The sequence below is a fragment of the Callithrix jacchus genome, chromosome 15, assembly GCF_049354715.1.
Source record: "Callithrix jacchus isolate 240 chromosome 15, calJac240_pri, whole genome shotgun sequence".
Lineage (NCBI taxonomy): Eukaryota > Metazoa > Chordata > Mammalia > Primates > Cebidae > Callithrix > Callithrix jacchus.
The window spans coordinates 79,213,068-79,236,267 of NC_133516.1; the positions used below are offsets into that span (position 1 = coordinate 79,213,068).

The 23,200-nt window shown below is 39.5% G+C and overlaps 1 protein-coding gene across 6 annotated transcripts in view; it reads left to right on the forward strand.

Moving 5' to 3' along the window:
* The window catches only part of MYLK (myosin light chain kinase), a 283,432-nt gene that overhangs the window by 29,687 nt on the left and 230,545 nt on the right, over positions 1 to 23,200 (forward strand). For all 6 annotated transcript variants that reach the window (XM_078351929.1, XM_008982318.5, XM_078351931.1 and 3 more), the window contains one exon: positions 21,671 to 21,798. The gene's annotated coding sequence lies outside the window, so the exon portion shown is untranslated. The remainder of the gene's footprint in view (positions 1 to 21,670; positions 21,799 to 23,200) is intronic.

The following is a 23,200-nucleotide window of genomic DNA, read 5'->3' on the forward strand; positions in this document are numbered from 1 at the left end:
TTTGTCCAGTAACTGAGTAAGGATGACATCACAAACACTGGAGACTCAGGTGCCCAGGCCCCTGTGTATGAAGTTCTGTTCTGGAAAGAATAGAGCTGTAGTTTTGAGATACAAACAAATTGCAGTATTCACTGTTTCCTCTTTTCATCTCACTCTTTCTACCTGAAATGTTTACACTTGAATGAATGGAAAAGACTATATTAGTCTTTAAAATTCTTGACAAAGTCCTCTGTTCTAGGTGGCTTGATAAGTGTTAGCTTTGGTGTAAAAGGAGAAGGACCCAAATCTCGAGCACAGGTGGTAGTGGTGGCAAACAGCAGGATCAGGGTCTGTTTACTTTGGTTATCGTGCTTGTCTTTTGGAGTGAGAGGCTTTGGCAAAGTGATGATGTTTCTGTGGCACCAGTTAGGAATGGTTGACATTCACAAATGTGTGATGTTCCCCTCCCTGTGTTCATGTGTTCTCATTGTTCAGTGCCCACTTGTGAGGGAGAACATGTAGTGTTTGGTTTTCTGTTCTTGTGTCAGTTTACCGAGAATGCTGGTTTCCAGTTTCATCCATGTCCCTGCCAAGGACATGAACTCATTCTTTTTTATGGCTGCATAGTATTCCATGGTATATATGTGCCACATTTTCTTTAGCCAGTCTATCATTGATGGGCATTTGGGTTGGTTCCAAGTCTTTGCTCTTGTGAACAGTGCAGAAATAAACATATGTGTGCATGTGTGTTTATAATCGAGTATTTTTTCTTTTAAATTTGTTTAAGTTCTCTGTAGATTCTGGATATTTGCCCTTTGTTAGGTGGGTAGATTGCAAAAAAATTTTCCCATTCTGTTGGTTGCTGGTTCACTCTACTGATAGTTTCTTTTGCTGTGTAGAAGCTCTTCAGTTTAATTAGATCCCATTTGTCTATTTTGGCTTTTGTTACCATTGCTTTTGGTGTTTTAGTCATGAAGTCCTTGCCCATGCCTATGTCCTGAATGGTTTTGCCTAGGTTTTTTTTCTAGAATTTTTATGGTATTAGGTCTCATGTTTAAATCTTTAATCCATCTAGAGTTAATTTTTGTATAAGGTGTAAGGAAGGGATCCAGTTTCAGCTTTCTGCATATGGCTAGCCAGTTTTCCCAACACCATTTATTAAATAGGGAATTCTTTCCCCATTGCTTGTTTTTGTCAGGATTGTCAAAGATCAGATGTTTGTAGTTGTGGGGCATTCTTTCTGAGGCCTCTGTTCTGTTCCATTGGTCTAGATCTCTGTTTTGGTACTGGTACCATGCTGTTTTAATTACAGTAGCCTTGTAATATAGTTTGGAATCAGATAGAGTGATGCTTCCAGCTTTTTTTTTTTTTTTTTTTTGCTTAGGACTGCCTTGGCTATGTAGGGTCTTTTTTGGTTCTGCATCTTGTATTTATTTTTCTTTAGAGGCAGAGTCTTACTCCATCACTGAGGCTAGAGCAGAGTACCACAATCATAGCTCACTGCAGCCTCCAGCTCCTGGGTTTAAGTAAACTTCCCACCTCAACCTCCTGAGTACAGGCTCATGCTCCAGCCTAGGTGGAGGATGAGACCTCATTTCTTAAAAAAAAAAAAAAATGAGATCAGGTATATATAAAACATACATAAATTAAAAATATGGCTATTGAAATAAAGATACAACAGATGGGATTCACTGGAGACTGGTTACCATTGAAGCATGAGTTAACAGATTGGAAAATAGTACAGGGAAGTTTAGCCTGGTTGCAGCATAGAAACATAAAGATGTCAAAAACATGAAAGAACAGTTTAGAGATACAGAAAGTAAATGACAGGCTTCAACATTATTTAATAAAACTACAGAAAGAGATAAAAAAAATGAAGGCAAAGCAATATTTAAATAAATGATTCATAATTTTCCAGAGTTGAGTGACAACATGAGTTCTCAGATCGAGTGTCTCCTGATACTTTGAAAGCCAAATAAAAGTTAACCCACAATTAATCATAGTGAAACTGCACAAACCGATTTTCTTTTTCTTCAGAAAAGAGAAAAAAGAGCAACCTAAAAGTCAAAATTAAAAATACAAGTTATGTGTAAATAAATGACACACTGACAGGTGTTTCATCAGCAACAAGAGAGGTAAGAACACAGAGGAGTAACTTTATTGTGTTGAACCTAAAATACTATACTAGATAAATTGTCCCAGAAGAATGAGAGCAAAACAAAGAACAAGAGTATAAATACAAAGATGCTCACTAAAATAACTATTTAAGGATCTATCTGGGTGTTTATTTCTTTTTAGTTCCCATTTCTATTTTAGATTCGGTGAGTACACGTGCAAGTTACAAGGGTACACTGTGTGATGCTGAGGTTTGGGCTTCTATCAATCCCATCACCCACAGAGAGTAAACACTGTACCCAATAGGAAATTTTTCAGTCCTTGCCCCCTCCCCCTCATTTTGGAGTCACCAGTGTCTATTGTTCCCATAAAGAATATGTTTTGGAAATAAAAAATTAAACAATGAGGAAAGATATAGAATATAAGAGGTAACTAATAAAATATATTTTTATTTAAATGTTATCTATGCAAAAAACTCATAAATATGGTTTTAAAAACATGGTTACAGGCCGGGCGTGGTGGCTCAAGCCTGTAATCCCAGCACTTTGGGAGACTGAGGAGGGTGGATCATGAGGTCAAGAGATCGAGACCATCCTGGTCAACATGGTGAAACCCTGTCTCTACTAAAAATACAAAAAAAAAAAAAAAAAAAAAAAATAGCTGGAAATGGTGGTGCATGCCTGTAATCCCAGCTACTTAGGAGGCTGAGGCAGGAGAATTGCCTGAACCCAGGAGGTGGAGGTTGCGGTGAGCCGAGATCGCGCCATTGCACTAAAAAAAAAAAAATAAAATAAAATAAAATAAAAACATGGTTACAATGAAGACTAGGCAACAATAGCAAGATGGTGCAGATTATTTTGGGAGGATTTTTTTTTTTTTCAGACAGAGTCTCACTCTGTCATCAGGCGCCAGGCTGGAGTGCAGTGGCACAATCTCAGCTCACTGCAACCTCCGCCTCCTGGGTTCAAGCAATTCTCCTGCCTCAGCCTCCTGAGTAGCTGGGAATACAGGCGCATGCCACGACGCCCAGCTAATTATTGTATTTTTTTTAGTAGAGAAGGGGTTTCACCATGTTGGCCAGGATGGTCTCTATCTCTCTTTTTTTTTTTTTTTTGAGACTGAGTTTCACTCTTGTTACCCAGGCTGGAGTGCAATGGCGCGTTCTCAGCTCACCGCAACCTCTGCCTCCTGGGTTCAGGCAATTCTCCTGCCTCAGCCTCCCGAGTAGCTAGGACTACAGGCGCACCACCATGCCCAGCTAATTTTTGTATTTTTAGTAGAGACGGGGTTTCACCATGTTGATCAGGATGGTCTCAATCTCTTGACCTCGTGATCCACCTGCCTCGGCCTCCCAAAGTGCTGGGATTACAGGCTTGAGCAACCGAGCCCGGCCCCTGGGGGGATATGTTAAAGCCATTATTCAGAGTCAGGAAGATAATAATTATATATTTTTTTAAAAAAAAAACTATAGTCATCAATTGTCCCAAGAGGGTTAGGCTGCATTACTAAACTCAGTGGCCTAAAATAAACACTATCTTATTTAGCTTCCAATTCTTTGGGTTGGCTGGGCAGTTTTTACAATCTGGGCCAGCTCAGCAGATCTTGACCGGACTCAGTCATGCCTCTATGGTCAGCTGGTGACTGGCTAGATGATCTAGGATAGCCTCACTCATATGTCTGGATGTTGACTGATGCTTGGATGTCTTAGTTCTCTTCCAGATTGCTTCTCATCTTCCAGCAGGCTATCTCAGGCCTATTCACGTGGTAGTCCCAGGTTTCCAAATGCAGCAAAAGAGTAGGACTTACTGTCCAAAAACTTTTTAAGCCTCTGCTTATGTTATTTGTGCTGACATCCTGTTAGTCAAAGCATGTCACATTGCCAAACCCAGACTCAAGCGGGGAGAGAAATCGACTCCATATCTTGATAGGAGGAAAAGAATTTATGGGTGTTTTTGGAATCTACCAGAGTCTGCTCTTTGGCCACATTTCTCATGCATGCAAAATGTGCTAATCCTTATCCTAGGCTCTCTGTCTTGTTTATAGCATCAGGTTGGAAGTCTATGATCGCATGATCTTATCACATTCCGATATGAATGAGAGTCCTCAGCTGTAGCTCCTTGGATATGGCATCTCTTGATCCAGAATTTAAAATGACAAGTCACCTGTTCCCTATACCTCCATCATACAGTGGTGAGACAGGGGAAGAATAATTCGAATAGATATTTCTCCTCAAAAAAGGATAAAAACAAAAGGTACATAGCAGTCACTGGTCCATAACAACCCAAAATTCCCTTGGGGAAAATGTTGCCAGGTTCTCTAATCCAGGGCCGTTCCTTCTGTCTCTGGATGTCTTCCCAGTCTGTTGTTCTCCAAGGCTCCTGACTCCATTCTCTGGTATCATGGTTCTCCCCCTTAAAAAGCCTTTCCTTTTCCATAAGAAATGATGCATGTTGACAGCTGAGTTCCTTTCTCATCTGTCTTCGTGCCCATGAATAGTTGAGGGCCCAGAGACCTCTTTGCAGCTTAATCATTTTTAGTCCCTTCTAGTCCAAGCTGACAGTGCTTTGTTGGGATGATTTTCTTTTAAATGTTGTGAGCTTTCTATGTAACAGGCTATAGCCCACCTCATTGTATAAAAACTACACCCACAATTGTTTTTTTTCTCTAGAGTTATTCAGTGATTTGGGATTAGGCTTCTATCAATCCTTATGATTCTTAGGAGCTTTTTTGACAAGCTAAGGTGTGCTAGGCACTTTCTTAAATCCTTCAGAGACCTTAACAAATGGTCATACAACCAAACTCTTAATTTGCTCTTTTAAGTCTTTCTTTTACTCTGAGAATATTTTACTCAAAGGTTGTCAAATATGGGAAGACTGGAGACAAGGGACAGTTTTATTTTCTAACACTGCAATCCTGGACCTTCTATATTCCATCTTAATTCCTGTTGCAAACTGAACATTTCCTTCTTTAGCTCATCTTTGTCTGCCATACTTTAGCATATACAGTTAGAGTTCCAATATGACATTTTGAAATTCTGTCTGGAGATCTACTTTGCTGTAACTGGAAGTTCATTAGGGTCTTTCCTTTTCGAAAATCTCTTAAGTTACTGGGAGCATTAGTTTTACCAGTTCTTCTGTCTCAACCCAACATGAGCCATCATTTTGCCAGCCTGCTATAGCAGTTTCTTCTCCATTTCTCCAGCCATTGCAAACTGTTTCCTTACTGCTTTTCTCGCCACTAGAATAGCCACTATTTCAAAGCCAGTACCACATTACAGTTTTTCTTATGGCACCACCCCACATTTGAAACCAGCCGCTGTATCAGTTAGCTTTTAGTGCATAACAAACCACCCCCAAATTTAGAAACTTAAACCATGGCTGTTTTTATTTATATTACAATTCTTTGGGTTGACTAGGTGGTATTTCTGGTCTGGACCAGCACAACTGATCTCTTACTATATGCAACTAAAGCTATTTTTTGAGGAAAATTTATAGCCTTAAACGCATTTATTGAAAATTTATAGTATGAAAAATAAGTTGAGGTCAGACATGGTGGCTCATGGCTATAATCCAAGCACTTTAGGAGGCCAAGGTATGTGGATCACTTGAGCTCAGAAATTAATTTGAGACCAGCCTGAGCAACACAGTGAAACCCCATCCCCACAAAAAATACAAAAATTAGCTGGGCATAGTGGCATGGGACTGTAGTCCCAGCTACTCAGGAGGCTGAGGTGGAAGGATCTCTTGAGCCTGGGAGGCTGAGGCTGCAGTGAGCTGTGATCATGGCACTAAATTCCAGCTTGGGCAACAGAGTGAGACCCCATCTCCCCACACTTCCCACCAAAAAGAATAACCCACTGAATAAGGTATTATTATAAATTTTATTAGGCTATGTGTAAAAGATAATCTAAATGACCATGGCTTAAATGACCTAGGGATTTAATATTTGTCTTAAAACAAGAAGTTTGGAGGTAGTCCAAGGCAAATAGGGATTCTCCATTATGCCATCAGGGTCTTGCGCTCTCATCCACTCATCCAAACGTAGTTTTCATACTCATGCTTGCTGCCTCATGGTTGCAAAATAGCTGCTTTACTTCCAGTTTTATATTCACATTCCAAGCATGATGGTGAAAGGACAGGTTTTGAAAGAGGCATGTGCCAAGTGAGTTGCCTACCTTTAATTAGACAGCTTTCTTGGAAGCCCAATGCAATACCTTCCACTTAAATGTCATTGGTTAGAACTGTGTCACATGGCAGTTCCTAGCTGTAGGGAGTCAGGGAAGTATAGTTTGTTTTTCAGCATGGCGTATTGCCTTCCCAAACCAAATAAGGATATGTTAGTATGGAACAAGGGAGAATATCATAAATATTGTATAGGCAGTTATTGTTGTCTACTATATATATCGTACTCAAGAAGCTAGGAAAAAATCCTAAATAAACCTTTGGAAAAGTAGAAGGAAGGGAATAAAGGAAGACAAATGAAATGAAATAGAAAATCATTTGGAGGATTAAAGCGATAAAGATAAAACCCTAGTAAGTCTTTTTTAAAAAAAATAAGATCCACAAATAATATTTTGAATGAAATGGAAATATAATTCCTGATATGAAATTGATAATAAAAATCAAAAACCTATATTCTGAAAATTTTTATGTTAAAATTTGGATTAGGAGAAGATATGGGTAATTTTCTAGGCAAATATAATTTGCCATAACTACTTCAAAAGATATAGAAAACTGCAGTAAGATAACAATTATTAAAGACTGTAAGCTGATAGTTAAGAGACTTCTTCTTAACTATTTAAGGCTTAAATGGTTTTTTGCAGGTACAACTCCAAAAAGTAAATAATCCTAGTATCGTGCAAAGTGTTTAAGAGAATAGAGACCAAGGAAAAGTTGTCTTTTTTTTTTAATGATAGTATAACCCAAATATCCAAATGAGACAAGAAGAACACAAGAAAGGAAAATTGTAGACCAGTTTTATTTATAAACGTAAATGCTTATGAAATATTTACAAACTGATTTTAAATATTTACATTCTAATTAAGTAGAGTTTGTGCAAGGAATGTAAGGATGATTCAACATTAGAAAATATATGAATGTCATAAAGCATATTAACAGATTAATAATGCCTATAATCTATTACATATAGAAAAACATGAGTTAGAATTTAGTACTCATTCATAATTGGGGCAAACTTCTCAGAAAACTAAGAATAGAACTTCCTTAACTTGATAAAGAATGTCTATCAAAATAATACAGCAAAAAAAAAAAAATTCCTGAACAATACACAATAACACTAGGCTTGCTTTCAATAAAGTCATAAAAAAGATAATAATACCTATTATCACTATATTCAGCATTGGACAGGAGGTTCTAGCCAATATAATGGGACAAGAAAAATGTGAATATTGAAAATAAAGATTAAAATATTCTTACTTACATACCAATAAGATTTTCTTGGGGTTTTTAAGTGGAAAATACAGTCATCCCTTATTATCCATGGAAGATTGGTTCCAGGACCTCTCTTGGGTGTCAAAATCTGTGGATGCTCAAGTCCCTTATATAAAATGGTATAGTATTTGCATATATAGCCTACGTGTATCCTCCTGTATACTTTAAGTCATCTTTAGATTCTATGTGATACCAAATACAGTATAAAGGTTATGTAAATAGTTGTTATACTGTATTTTTTATTGTATTGTTATTTTTATTAGTTTTTTAAACAAATATTTTGGATTTGCAGTTGGTTGAAGCCATGGATGCAGAACCCATGGATGTAGAGAACCAGCTGTATACTGTAAGAGTTCCGAGTTCCATAGATACAGTGTCAGCATATTGAAGTCCTATTTACCAGCAATAACCACCTAGAAGCATTAATAGATAAAGGTTCCCACTTTCAGCAGTAACAAAAGCCGTAATATGTCCAGGAGTACACCTATCCAAAAAAGTCCACAAGAATGTTTTTGAAGAACATTATAGTTGTTGAAAGGAAAAAAAAGAGATCCTTCATAAATGGAGAAAGGGGCTGTACTGATGAGCTGGAAGATTGATTATAAAGGTGTCAGTTCTCCACAAATTAATTCATAAGTTAAAAACACTTCTCAGTATGGATGAGGATATGGAATGACAGACTCCTACACTGCTGGAAGAACAGTACTATAGCTTTAGGAAACAATTTGGTTATACCCTTTACACCCAGGAATTTCAGTCCCAGATGGAGAATCTTTCTTGTGTACCTGAGTAGATGTTTAATATTGAAGTGTTCATTGCAGCAAAAAGTGGGAAACAGTCTAAATTTCCATAGGTAGGAAAATGAATGAAATATTATATGTTATATACAGCAGTAAAGGAACTATAGTTATATTTCTTAAGAGATCAATCTAAAAAACAATACTGAATGAAAGAAGCAAGTTACAGAAGGATATGAAAAGAATACTGTTTATATGGGTTTTTTAAAAATCTTTTAAAAAATAAATTTTACGGTATTTATTTAAGATGGGTTTTAAGCCTGGAAAACAACACTGTATATACAGTGTTTGTGCTTATACTGTCTTTCTATGAATTCATACAGACATGTCTGGGAATGATAAAACTATGATAAGGTGTATTTATAATGGTTCTTAAGGAAAGAAAAGACATGGAAATGGGAAGGGTTCCCAAAGAGCCACAAATGTGTCTGATATTCTTTTAATTAAGAATCTGTTTTGTCCCTATGATAGAAATCCTTCACCATTAAAAAGTGCTTTATCCTAAATGCAATGAGGTATCTTGGATTAGATCCTGTAACACAAAAATAACATCAGGTGAAAAACTGGTGAAATCCAAATAAAGTTTTGTTCCTTAGTTTTGACAAATATACCATGGTAATGTAATAGATTAACATTAGGGTAAACTGAGTGAAGAGTACCAGGGACTCTGTATTATGTTTGAAACTTTTCTAATAATATAATGCTATTCCCAAATAAAACATTTATTTTAAACAGTGGGGAGAGGGGTAGATTTTTTTTAACAGCTAGGGGAGAGGGGTAGGTTTTTTTTTTTTTTTTTTTTTTTTTTTTTTTTTTTTTTAGTGGCTTGAATTAGCTGGGCATAGTAGTATATGCTGTAGTTTTAGCTGCTTGGGAGGCTGAGGTGGGTGGATTGCTGGAGTCCAGGAATTTAAGGCTGCAATTAGCTATGATTGCCAGTGTACTCCAGCCTGGGCAACAGAGCAAGATTCTGTCTCTAAAAAATAAAAAATATAGCTGGACATTGTTGTGTGCTAGGACCTGTAGTCCTAGCTACTTGGGAGGCTGAGGCAGATGGATTGCTTGAGCCCAGGAGTTTGAGGTGGCAGTGAGCCATGATTGCACCACTGCATTCCAACCTGAGCAAGAGTGAGACCTTGTCTCAAACAAAACAAAACAAAATCCTCAAAAGCCTCTCATGTCTATTTCCCCAGCACTGTCCACCCTGAACTCTGTCCCTGAGGTGGATGGACTCCTGACAGGTCCTTGTGGAAGTATTTCTGGGATATCAATGATGCTTCTAGCCTTTGTGTCCTGCACATCTTATCTGCCTGTTTTAGAACACTCCTGGAGGGCAAAACCAGTCTCTCTGCAAAGTCTTTATTCTAATTTCATGGGTTATTTGGTACTCACCTAAGACCCAGAGGTCTTAGTATTGGAATGGACCCTAACAGAGTGCCCTCTGCAGCCCCTTTCCACAGGGAGGTCAGTCCTCTGGAGGCAAGGCTGAGGAACTTGGTGAACAAAAAGGACTAGAACCCAGAAGCTTTGCTTCTTAAGGTGATCTTAGCTCTCACCTCATTGTCTCTTATAATAAGGACAAAAGTGACCGAACATCTTCCCTTATTTGTTGGTTTTGAAAACTGGTGGAGAGGTCAGGCACAGTGGCTTATGCCTGCAGTGCCAGCTACTCAAGGTGGCTGAGCAGGAGGACTGCTTGAGGCCAGGAGTTTGAGGCTACAGTGCACTATGATTGCACCTGTGAATAGTCACTGCACACTAGCCTGAGGAACATAGCGAGATCCTGTCTTAAAAAACAAAACTGATGAGAAGAGTTATATATTACCCAGAGACGGTGACAGAAGGCACTGGAGCTGGAGCTTTCAAGGTGAGGTTGGTGCATCTTTTTGTCTCTTTGCTTACAGACCTCCTTAAGATTAGAGACTGTCTGCCCCTGAGGGAAGAGTGGGCTGGGTGCAGAGGGAACTAAGAGTTGTAGAAAGGATGCCTGCCCCTCAGTCTTTATCACAACCCTCTGGAGAGGTCAGTTGCTCCAGTCTTACAGATGAGGTAACAGGCTTGGAAGGGTTAAATGACTTCCCCAAGGTAATAAAACTAATAAGAGAGAACCTACATTTTAGGATTCTAAGAACTCATGACTAGGGAAGACCCCTCTGAAGGCAGGGAAGATGTATTTCCCAGAACCAACTTCCACTCTTGGAAGAGCTATGGCTGGGAATGATGTGGACCCTGAGCCAAGGCAGAGCAGCCAGGCTGGGACAGGTTGAGGAAAGATTCAGGGGGTAGGCCTCAGACCTGCCAGGGATACATGCCACCAGGGATTGCTCCCCCTGGAAAAGAAAGTTATGCAGGTTGGCTTCCTGCTCCCCCCACCCCTCATTCCTCTGTTCCATCCCAGCTTGGGGGCCCATGTCCACTAGCCTTCCTGGGTAGGTCTCCCCAGAATCAAGGTCCTTTGTGTCTGTTTAATAGGTATGGGAGAGGCTTATGTGACTAAAGAGGACACCTCAGAGCTTGGTTGAGATATGGTGTGTGAGAGTAAACTCAATCATTATATGAATGTGGTTGTTGGCTAAACACAGCGTAAACCTAGAAGGTTTGTGGGAGCAAGGAGGGAAAATGTCTTTTCAGAGAGGTCTCCCAGGAGAATATGTGATTAGTTGAGGTTCACTGAGTTCCTTTGTTGCTGACTCAAGAAGCATATTTGAAGGGATAAGCCTTCTCACTTAGAGCAGAAGCATCTCAGCCTTGTCGCCATAGTGACAGTGCCCAAACAGAGGCTTAAAAACCAGAAAACACCAGGTCAGGGGGATTCTTTTGGAGTCATGATGCCCCAGTAGAGGTCCCAGCTATTGTGTGCTATGGAGGAGAGGGGCAGGGAATTTGAATAGTTCCTCTTCCTTCCTGTTTCTTGCTGTGAGACTTTTGTTTTGGTCTTTCTATCTGGACTGATGTGGCCTTTGGAAAGGGATGCGTCTCTGCAGAAGGAACGAGTCTTCTTTTAAACCTCTGTCAGAAGTTGGAGGCATCTCTCTTTTTCAGGCACTTTCATTTATTGGTTATGCTGACTGTTAACTTGCCATTCAGAATGTAATAGAGTTCTCTGGAAAGCCAACCACTTCACCCCTATTCCCATTACAACATGAATCTATTTGTAGCAAGCTACATATGTAGTCTCCTTGTCCTGCTCCCTAACTTAGATGCTTTTAGGCCTGGATATTTATTCCTATCTCATAGAGGAAGGATAAAAGGGCCTTACAACCAAACAGACCTGTGGGATGTGGTCACTATAGTAACTTGGCTTATCTGGCCTCTTTAAACTGTACCCCAATTTGCAAGGACATATTAAAAGATATGATTATTTCTCCTAAGCTGTCTGATTTCCAGTATTTCTGATGTCTGGTATTCTGTATCTCTGCTTTTATAACATGGTTTCTAGCCTTTGGATTGCTTTGACCCATGGACTGCTGAGACTTGAGCTATTGAATTACTGATAGGAGAGTTGTGAGGAGTGTGCAGATTCCATTACTTCTCTTGGTCCCAGTTCCCTGCCTGATACGCTGTATTCCACACTGCTCCAAGATCATACCCTAAGCCCCAGCAAGCCCCCTGTCTTCAATATCAAAGTGTGTGGGTTCTGTACCTTGCCAGATCCAACATGGTGTCTGGCCCAGCAACACATTGGGAGCCGGCCAAATCTGGATTAGAGATAGTTGAGCCTTAGGGCACTTGAAATCTAGTAATAGAATGACACAAGAAATACAAGTACCTGAAAGGAGAGATCTATGTCTATTTCACTTTGTTCATTAATGTATCCCCTATGCTTAGAACAGTGACTGATATTTAAGTATTTAATACAAATGGGTTGAATAAATGAATGAATGGACACAATGTTCATGAACAATGTCAAAAGAGAGAAGTACAAATAAATAAGGGAGTTTCAGAGAGAGACAATATCGGCAGAGGAAATGAGCAGGCAAATTGACCTTGGTTTTTGTTATTGACTATATGAGTCTTGGGAATTTGTTGAGACTTGCATTATAGCCTTTTATAGTTTAATGTTTGAAAATATTTCCTATGTGTTTGAAAAGAATAATGCATATTTTGTAATTATCAGGCATAGGATTCTATATATGTCTATTAGATAAGCTTTTTTGCCCATGGTGACAAATTTGGGAGTTTTCACACAAATAATTGTCAGATTGAATTAAATTGGGTAGAATTGGCCTAATTCTGAGGGGTTATATTGGAGATAGTTACTAGACCCCCGTTTCTAAAACTGATGATGCCAGGAATATTCTCTACATCTTTATCTCACTCCTAATATATAGTGATTCTCTTTTCTGATTAATTACATCAAAGTCTATTTTGTCTGATATTAATTTAGTTATTCCAACTCTTTTATGGTTAATTGTTGCCTAACTTACTTTTTCATTCATTTTTTTCAATGCCTTTGTGTTTTCTAGGTTCATTTTATGAATAGTACATAGGTGGCAAATATAGCTACAAATATAGATACATATCATATATAATATTGTATAGTAATATCTGTCTTAACTGGTGAATTTGGTCCATTTATATTTATTGTGATTTCTGATAAAGTTGGAGTTAGAGAGACATGAGTATACATGGATGGATGAATTGCTGATGGCCACGATGGGAGATAATCTACCACAACAGTATATCAGAAGATACCTAATAAATGTTCTCTTTTTCAACCCCTGTCTCTAGTCTCTTCCTAGTGGATGTTTGGATGATTTAAGTAGATTTTGTCTGATTAGCTCCTTGGGTACAAATGTTACATCCTCCTGCTGACACTCTCAGCCTCTCTAAACTCTAGCATTCTGATCTTCTAGGTGGTGTATAAAAGAACTGGACTGATTGTAGGGGGTTAAAGAAGGAGTGGGTGGAAAGGAAGTTGTAGCAGGAGGTGTTGATGACTCACTGGAAAGAAATGCTACAAATAGGATGGTAGCTAGAAAAAGCAGTAGCTCTAATTGTTGATATTTTTAAAAGAGGATGTCTGGAGGCAGAAAAAAATGAAATGACAGAAAATGAATAGTTGAAGGTATTAATGAGGCAAGGACTAAGCTATCACTTATAGCTTCTTTAGAGTGAGAAGCAGGGAGAGAGGGATATACAGAAAAATATGTTTACATGATATTCAATAGAAATATACATCTCTTAAATTATTAGTGCAAACTATGTAAAGATAGGCAATATGATTTTTAAAATATAGATTAATCTCATACTTCCTTACCTAGCTCTTAATAAACATTAGTTAGGCCAACCAGATTTTCTATTTCTACTATTTTATAGCACTAGAAAGAACTTTTAGTTCATCAAGTCTATATTCCCATCTAAGATAGGAGACCTTTTATAGCATCCCTCCCAGATAGTTGTCCAGGACCTTTTGAACTCTTCAGATTTTAAGAATCTACCGCCTGAAATATGAAACTGCTGCCTTTATCCAGAGGTCTGGTAACATGAAGCTTCTCTTTTATTCAATAGAAATCTGCCTATATGTAAACAGCTCTCTCTGGAACAACATACCATGAATGTAATTTCATTATATGTTTGAAGTCTCCATCATGTATTTGTTTCTTTATACTCCATCTTCTAACATTACCTGTGACCTGTCTCATAAGAGGACTTCTGGATCCTCAGGAAACTTGTGCCTTTTTAAAACAAGGAATCCCAGTTTTTTGCATTTAGACTAAAGTAGTTGTCCAGAACCATTAACGAAAATTGAATTTTTTCTGATTTTTAAATATTTAATAAAATGATTATATAGTTTTTTTCTTTGTTACTAAGTTGTTACTGTAAATTACACTGATTTTCAGTTGTCAAGCCTGCCTTAACATTTTCAGGACAAACCGTCAGAATAATAAGACATTTTTTCAAAATATATTGCTGAATTTGAATTGCCAATATTTTGCTGAGGATTTTTGTGTTAATATTCACAAGAATATTAGTCCATGATTTTCTTTTTTTTTATAATGTCTTCATCTTATTTTCATATCAGGTTATGTTGGCCTCATGAAATTTCTTTACATGAGGTTATCTATTTCTTGTGGGAATTTTGGTAGTTTGTGTCTTTCAAGGAATTTGTGTATTTTATCTAAGTTGTCAAGTTTTTATTCTATGACATAGACTTGTTCTATATATATGTATATGTATGTTTAATATCAGTAGGAATTATGGTAATGTTCCCTATTTTATTCCTGAGATTTTTTTTATGCCATCTTTCTTTTTTTCCTGATCAGCCTGACTACAGGCTTACCAATTTTATTGATCTTTTCAAAAAATCAAACTTTTGGCTTCATTGATTCTCTTTATTTCTTTTTAATGATATTGATTTCTGCTTTTATCTCTATTATTTCCTTTTTTCTGAGAAATTTGGTTTTAATTTGTTCTTTTTCTGGTTTATCCTAAAGTAGAAGCTTAGATCACTGAGTTAAGACTTTACTTCTTTACTGATATAAGCACTTAATGCTATACATTTTTTCTGACCTTTTCCTGCATCTCCCCAAATTTGATGTATTGTGTTTTTATATCCATTTCATTTGAAATATTTTCTAATATTTCTTGTGACTTCTTTTTTGAACTAAGTTATTTAGAAATATGTTGTTTAATCTGTAAGCATTTTAGGAATTTATTAGATACCTTCCTAAGTTTTAGTTTAATTTCATAATGATCAGAGAACATTTATATGTAATTTCACTTCTTTTAATTTGATTCAGGTTTGTTTAGTAGCCCAGAATATGGTCTATCTTGATAAATCTTTAAAATGCACCTGAAAAGAATGTATATTTTGCATTTGTTGGGTTGAGTGTCAATTTAGTCAATTTGGTTGATAGTGGTGTTCAGCCTTTCTAAATCCTTACTTATTTTCTGTATACTTGTTTTGTCAATTATAGAGAGAGGAGTGTTGAAATCTCTAACTACAACTGTGGATTTTCCTAGTTCTCCTTTCAGGTCTAAGGATTTTTGGATAATGTATTTTAGAACCCTGTGGCAGGTATTTACACATTTAGGAATATTACATTTCCTTAGTGAATTGATTCTTTTATCATTATGAAATTAATTTCTTTATCCCTCATAATATTCCTTGTTCCTGAAGTCTACTTTGTCTGATATTAATATAGCCACTTCAATTTTCTTTTGATTAGTGCTGACATTTATATCTTTTTCCATTGTTTTATTTTTAACTCATCTCTGTCTTTATACTCAAGGTGAGCTTTTTTTTATGGATAGCATATAATTGGGTCTTGCTTTTTTATACAATCTAACAATCTTTAATTCATATAGTTAGGCCATTTATAATTAATGTAATAATTGATATGATTGGCTTAAATTTTTTGTTTTATATTTTTCTTGTCCTTTTATCCTCTTTTTCTGCCTGCCTTTGTATTAATTGAGATTTTTTTTTTTTTTTTGAGACAGAGTCTCACTCTTTTGCCGAGGCTGGAGCGCAGTATTGTGATCTCGCTCACTGCAACCTCCTCCTCCCAAGTTCAAGCGATTCTCTTACCTCAGCCTCCCAAGTAGCTGGGCTAATAGGCTGAGTAGAGAAACTCAGCAAGGCCTTTCTTTTGTATTCCTTCTCTCTGTGCAGCATTCCTTCCTTCTTATGAGGCAAGACTATCTCTGGAATGGGCTTTTATGATGTACAATCAAACAAGGTAGGTCAGATAATTTCTTTATGGCCAGTTTTTACACAGAAAGACCCAGGGGAGAAGTTAGAGTAGTATATTTAGGTTTCATGGCTAGCTTTGAGGAAAAGTGGTTCTGGTTTCTATAACCTGCCTTGGGGAAGAGGGATTCTAGTGTCCTTGGAAGATAATGAGTGTCCAGAGACAGGAGGGAAGGAGAAGGTCAGAAAGAAACTTTTGCTTCTGAGACTGCTTCTGAAGCCTTCATTTTGTAGTATTGTTTTCTGAGCCCGAACACAATTTCAAACCATATAACTGTACTTGCTATTCAAACAGAAATACAAGTTAACTTAAGACATAATCTCTTTTTTTTTGAAGGAAAGAAAGAAAAAAAAAAGGAGTGAAGGAGAGGAAGAAAAAGAGGGAGAGAGAATGGGAATATTGCTTTATTCTAAAAATGGGTATTAATAATGGCTGATCAATATTTTGTATATTTAAAGTGGAGAATGTATATTTTGTGTATTTAAAATGGAGAGCTCTATAAATATTTATTAAGTTTACTTGTTCTGGATCTGAGTTCAAGTCCTGGATATCCTTATTAATTTTCTGTCTCGTTGAGTCAAAATCTCTTTATGGGTCTTATGTATCTGGGTGTTAGGATCGTTAGCTCTTATTGTTGCATTGATCCTTTTACCACTGTATCTTTGTTGCTTTGAAATCTATTTTATCAGATGCGAGAATTACAACTCCTGCTTTTTATTTATTTATTTATTTTTGCTCTCCATTTGGTTGGCAAATTTTTCTCCATCCCTTTGTTTTGAGTCTTTGTGTATCTTTGGATGTGAAATCGGTCTGGATGTAGCATATTGTTAGGTTTTGGCTGTATCTTTTGATTGGGGGATTCAGTCCATTTAAATTTAGGGTTACTGCCATTTGATGTTAACTGGCTATTTTATCCATTCGTTGATGTAAATTCTTCTTTATGTTGATGCTCTTTACTTTTTGTTATATTTTTAGAAAGGCTAATACTGGTTGTTCCTTTCTATGTGTAATGTTTCTTTCAGAAGCTCTTGTAAAGCAGGCTTGGTGATAATAAAATCTCTGAGTATTTGCTTGTTCATAAAAGATTTTATTTTTCCTTCAGTTGTGAAGCTTAGTTTGGCTGGATATGAAATTCTGGGCTGAAAGTTCTGTTCTTTAAGGATGTTGAATATTGGCCCCTACTCTCTTCTGGCTTGTAGGGTTTCTGCTGAGAGATCTGCTGTAAGTCTAATAGGCTTCCCTTTGTGGGTAACCTGACCTTTCTCTCTGGCTGCCCTTAGTATTTTCTCCTTCATTTCAACCCTGGTGAATCTAACGATTATGTGCCTTGGGGTTGCTCTTCTTGAGGAATATCTTTGTGGTGTTCTCTGTATTACCTGGGGTTGAATATTGTCCTGCTTTGCTAGATTGGGAAAGTTTTCCTGAATAATATCCTGAAGAGTATTTTCCAACTTGGATTCATTCTCTCTGTCACATTCAGGTACACCTATCAAACATAAATTAGGTCTTTTCACATAGTCCCATATTTCTTGGAGACTTTGCTCATTCCTTTTTATCCTTTTTTCTCTATTCTTGTCTTCTCGTTTTATTTCATTAAGTTGGTCTTCTACCTCTGATATCCTTTCTGCTTGATCAATTCAGCTATTCAAACTTGTGCATATTTCGCTAAGTGTGTTGTGTTTTCAACTCCATTAGTTCATTTATATTCTTCTCTGTATTGTCTATTCTTGATAGCATTTTGTCAAACCTTTTTTCAAAGTTCTTAGTTTCTTTGCATTGGGTTAGAACAAGTTCTTTTAACTCCCAGAAGTTTCTTATCATCCACCTTCTGAAGCCTACTTCTGTTAGTGGAACACAGTCCTTTTCCATCAGGGCTTGTTCCGTTGCTGATGAGGAACTGTAATCCCCTGTATAGGGAGAGGGGTTCTGATTTTGGGTATTCTCAGCCTTTTTTAGGCTGGTTTCTTCCCTTAGTTATGAATTTATCCATCTGTCATCTTTACAATTACCACCTTTTTAATTAGGTTTCTGAGTGGACGTCCAATTTATTGATTCCCAGTGCTGGAATCCGAGCAACCCGCTGCACCTGCCAAAACAGTGGCGTTAAGACTGATGGTGCCCTTCTGTCCAGGAATCTCCAGTCTGGCTTTCTTCTCGAGTCCGTAATAAGTGGGTCTGCCTTCCCAGAGCTCCAAACATCGGTCAGAAAGGGAACCAGTCCCTTTTACTCTGCACCAAGAGCTGCTGCGCCGAGGTGTCGGCAAAACCGCTGCGCTGGCCATAAGAGTTGCGCTGGCGACCCGTGGGACTCCTCCACTGGGAATCTTCTGGTCCTTGAGCGACGAAAATTCATCTGAAAGTGTGGCGTCCTGTCGTTCTCTGTGCTTTCACTGGGAGCTACAATCCCAAGCTGTTAGCGATCAGCCATCTTGGATCTCTCTCCAGACATAATCTCTTTAGGATGGTTAATCAAACTTGAGACTTAGATTGGCCCCAGATAATTTACTTTTTGTCTTCATTTCTCATCCCTGGGGTCTTCTTTCTTCAGGTCTTCCAACCCTGATTGGTTGCCTGCCACAGACATATTCCCCTCCCTCTCTGAGCCTAATAGAAACTCTACGCAGGGACGAAACAGGTTTTCTAAAATATATTGTGACTGATTGCCACATTGAGCCCCAAGCTTTCTAGACGAGTGGTTCTGTACCTTGAGCCTGCATCAGAGTCACCTGGAGGACTTGTCAATACACAGATTGCTCAGCCCCACTGCCAGAGTTTCTGATTCAGCTGGACTGCTGTAGGACCCAATAATCCACACTTCTAACAAATTCTCAGGTGTTGCTTATCAGGGACCACACTTTGAGAACTACTGCTGTATCCTAAAATAGTTTCTCCTATGATGGATTGATGTGTAGTTTTTGTGTTTCAGTTGGGTCTTCATTTAGACATACAAAGAAATAGAAGTGAAGAGAGCTGTGTTCCTTTCCATGAGCATGCTTATAGCACACCACTGCCCAGCTCTCTGTCCAGCAAACAATGCCCATCAGGCTCATTACTTCTCATTAGACAATATGCACTTTACCACCAGCAGAGCTGACACAACAGGAACCTGGCATCCTCCTTCATCTCTGCTTCCCAGGGCAGACATTCTTGTGGTCGTTGCTGTCAACTCCTTGTAAAAACTTAATTAGTTTTTCAGAGGAGGCACTAGAAGAGTCATGCTAATTACTGATTTCCCTTCCAGTGTTTCTCTCCAGGGGTGCTATTAGCATTTTAAGCAAGACAAAATGCTTTGTAATTCTCTTTATAATGAGCCTTCTATTTAATGTAGGACATTCACCTCCTTTCCCTTGTTTTCAGGGCATTATGACAATCAGTAATCCCACTGCACATTCCAATGCTCCCTCAATCCCCCTAATCCTTAACTCCCCACAACCTGCCTGTACCACCTTTACCCACCTGCACTCCCATCTCCAGGATGGGGGGCAACTCAACTTTCTACTGAGAATCACCAAGACCTTTATTAAATTACCTGTCCAGACTATTGCTTTAGATCCCTGCAAAAATCCCAAGTTGTATTTCATTATTTTCCTTTTTACCAAATGTTGATATTAAAAAGTTACCAAACTCTGAGGCTGGGCCCAGTGGCTCACACCTGTAATTCAGCATTTTAGGAGGCCAAGGTGAGTGGATCACTTGAGGTCAGAAGTTCCAGACCAGCCTAAACAACATGGTGAAACCCCATCTCTGCTAAAAATACAAAAATTAGCAGGACATGGTGGGGTCCCCCTGTAGTCCCGGCTACTTGAGAGGCTGAGACACAAGAATCACTTGAACTTGGGAGGCAGAGGTTGCAGCAAGCCAAGATCACACCACTGTACACTCCAGCCTGGGCAACAGAGTGAGACCCTGTTTCAAACAAACAAACAAACAACCAGCAATGAAATGCCAAATATTTCTTTTTGAAAACCCTGTTGGTAGAATTGTCTATTGTGTTGTTCAGTCCTCTCCCTGGAGAGAGACCTTTTGGAGATTAGCACTGGAGGGTCCTCTTACCTGATGAAGTAAGTCATCTGACAAGGAGAATTGTGTGATCTGTCCTGCTTCCTTTTATGCCCGGAGTGTTAGGGAACTTGGGGATAGATGTAATGCTTGATAGGGTTGCAAAATTAGCCTAGAAAATCATTTTGCATATGTTATCAGCTTTTATATAGTTTTAATTTTTAAATAACTGACAGCTTTATTTTTTGTTTTCTTGTAAGTGGCTTCTAATTATTGGAGAGGCAGGAGAGTATTAAGTGTCTGTGGTGCAGGTGAGTTGTGAAATAATTATAGCTAGATGTGCCCTAATCAGCTGGGCAAAAGAATGGGAATGACGGAGCACCCAGGGGCCTCCCATGTGCATGGGGCAGGGTAGTGAACTGAGGATAGGAGGAGCTGCAGGTTTGGAGGCTCCTCTGGTAGAATTTTTCTTCCTCACAGTTCTGGAAACTGGAAGTCCAAGATAAGGCTCCAGCAGATTTGGTGTCTTTCGAGGGCTGCTTTCTGCTTCCAAGATGGCGCCAAGTTGCTGTGTCCTCACTTGGCAGAAGGCAGAAGAGCAAAAAAGGGCCTAGCCAGTTGGCCCCAGCCCCTTTATAAGGTTGCCGGTCCCATTCCTGAGGGCTCTGCCCTCCTGACTTAATCACCTCCTGAAAGTCATACCTCTTAATACTGTTGCATCAGGGATTAAGATTCAACATAAATTTTGGGAGAGAACAGAAAACATTTAAAAACATGCAAATGCCATTGTGAGAGCTTGATTTCCTTTGGATTTTCAAACTGTCCTTTTCAAATTAACACACCATCTGAAAGGGTAGCTTATAAAGGGCTCTGAAATAAGTTATCTGTCCCTCTGAGGAAATGGAATTGCTACTTACTGTAGGTATTTGTTTTCCTCTTAAGAAGTGAGATTTGCCTTCAGAGGAAAATGGAAGTTTCTGAAGGGAGGAGAAGAGGGAACTTCAGGAGCCTGGCCACACTGAGTGGGGGTGTCCACACTGAGTGGGGGTGTCCTGTGGTCTGCCTTGGTGGGGGTGCTAGGGGAGCAGAGCATGTGGGCCCAGCCCTGGGGACAGTGAAGATAGGAGAGACCCTCCTCTGGAAGCACAGTCCTCTCCCAGGGTGTCAGTGTTTTCTTTCTGCCCTGTCAGCCCTTTCTTCCCCTGGCCATGTCACCAAAGCCAGATCCCTGATACCCAGGAGCCAGCTCCCTCCAGAAGGCCCCAACAGCCACCTACCTGTACTGCCTTTCACCTGCAGGAAGGCAGCTCCCATGGCCTTCCTCCCTCACCCCTGCCAGGGCCTCTCCCTAGACCCTGCAACCTACCCTGAGCACCACCCTCTATGGTTTTGCGTCTGTCCTCTGTGGGGGAAGTAAGTACCTTGTTCTGGTTCTCCTTGTAACTATTGTTCCTGAACTCTAAACGTATAACCCCCACATGGTAATAAAAGCTACCTATTGTCACTGTTGGGACACTTCCCTATTTCCACATAGCCTGTCCCAGGAGTGATGTACTCCTCCCAGCCTCTCCCATATCCCTTTTGCGTGTCTGTCCCTGATTTGGCTTTCCTTTCCTCCTTCCCACCCACCCAGGTGGCTCCCGAATCGGCTGCCTCTGCTACAGTTCAGAGTGACTTCAGGAGCTTCCCAGCTGAGAGCTTCAGGACGCCTTTCCTGTCCCCCTGGCCCAGTTGCCACAACAAACAACAGAGAAGACGGTGGTGAGTGAGCAGAGTTTACATTATGCTGTTGACCATTCCTCCTCAGTCCACCCTGTGAAGGCTGCAGAGAGGAGAACTGTGTGTCTTTCTAGGTACCCGGAGGAGACTGGTGCCCCCAAGGTGAGATGGCACTTGGCCAGCTGCCCAGGCAGGTAGGAGTGAAGGCAGCATGCTTTAGCGTTGCCTGTTGATCTTGGCTTAGCTGGTCAGAATTCTAGAACTGGCAAAGGTGGTGGGAATCATCACTGAAACTAGCCAGGAAACAAGAGTAAGGGCCTGTGGGTTGCCCTGGCTGCTGCTACAGACTGTTCACACTGCACGCTGTGGTACTCCATCCTTCCACGATGGCTGAAAACTTCCTCCCTGCTGCTCCAGGAGGCTGCTCTGACTAACTGTGGTTTTGATTTCTCTGACTCCATGGTTCCTTGGCAAGCAGGCGTTGTTAGGGATGGAACACAAGTAGAACTTTGTATTACCTGGGCCCATAACCATAGCTAGTTCTGTGGGACTGAGCAGCTTCCAGAGCACTGCCTACAACCTGTCACCTGCACTCAGTTTGGTGAGAAATCCCATAATAGGTGTAGAGTGAGCCTGTTTAACAAAGTGCCTTCTTTGGGCAGCTGTACAATGGTAAATATTTTAAACGATACTCTAGAAGTGTGGGTGGGATCATTTGGGATTGCATATGAGTAATTTGGGGTGTCGGGTGTTTCCATAAAGCTTTCTGCAGCTTTAGCAGTGAGGAAGGTGGCTTCCTGCTGCTACCCTTGACCCCCTCCTTAGGGTCTACAGTAGTTCAGGGGTCCTCAGTTGGCATCAGCCTGGGGTGAGGGTGGCTGTTGACTCTCAGCGCAAAAGAGGCTGGCAGGGCCAAAACCAATACCAGTGAAGCAAAGAAAGTGAGAAGGTTGGTGGGTGGTGGAAGTAGGGAGGCATGAATTAATAAAAGGAAGTGTGGCCTGTGATTTCAAAAACATAATACTAATTATTTCCCCCATGATTCTAAACCTGCTTTGAACTATGACCCCATCATTGACTTGAGAGAACAGCTTCTTAGACTGCTTTGAAAGACATTGAAGTATGTAGGGTCTGCGTTTTCATTAAGGAAATAAATCCCGTAACTTTAAAGTAATTTTTTTTAAAAAAGTGACTATGAGGTTGGACCCTAAAATGGCTGATAAAGGGAAAAGCAGCATCCTACTACTGTCCGAAAGAAAACGAAGTACATGTGGCTTAGATGCGGGGCTTTATTTTAGGATTTGTGGGAGGCTGGACCAAAGTGAACCCTGAACATATGAGCAAGGCGCCCTTTAAAGGAAAGCATTAAGGCTTTTCACACTGTGAAGCACCACAGGTAGAAGATCAAAGGATGGAAAAAATAATGCAAGTCTCTTTATTTTAA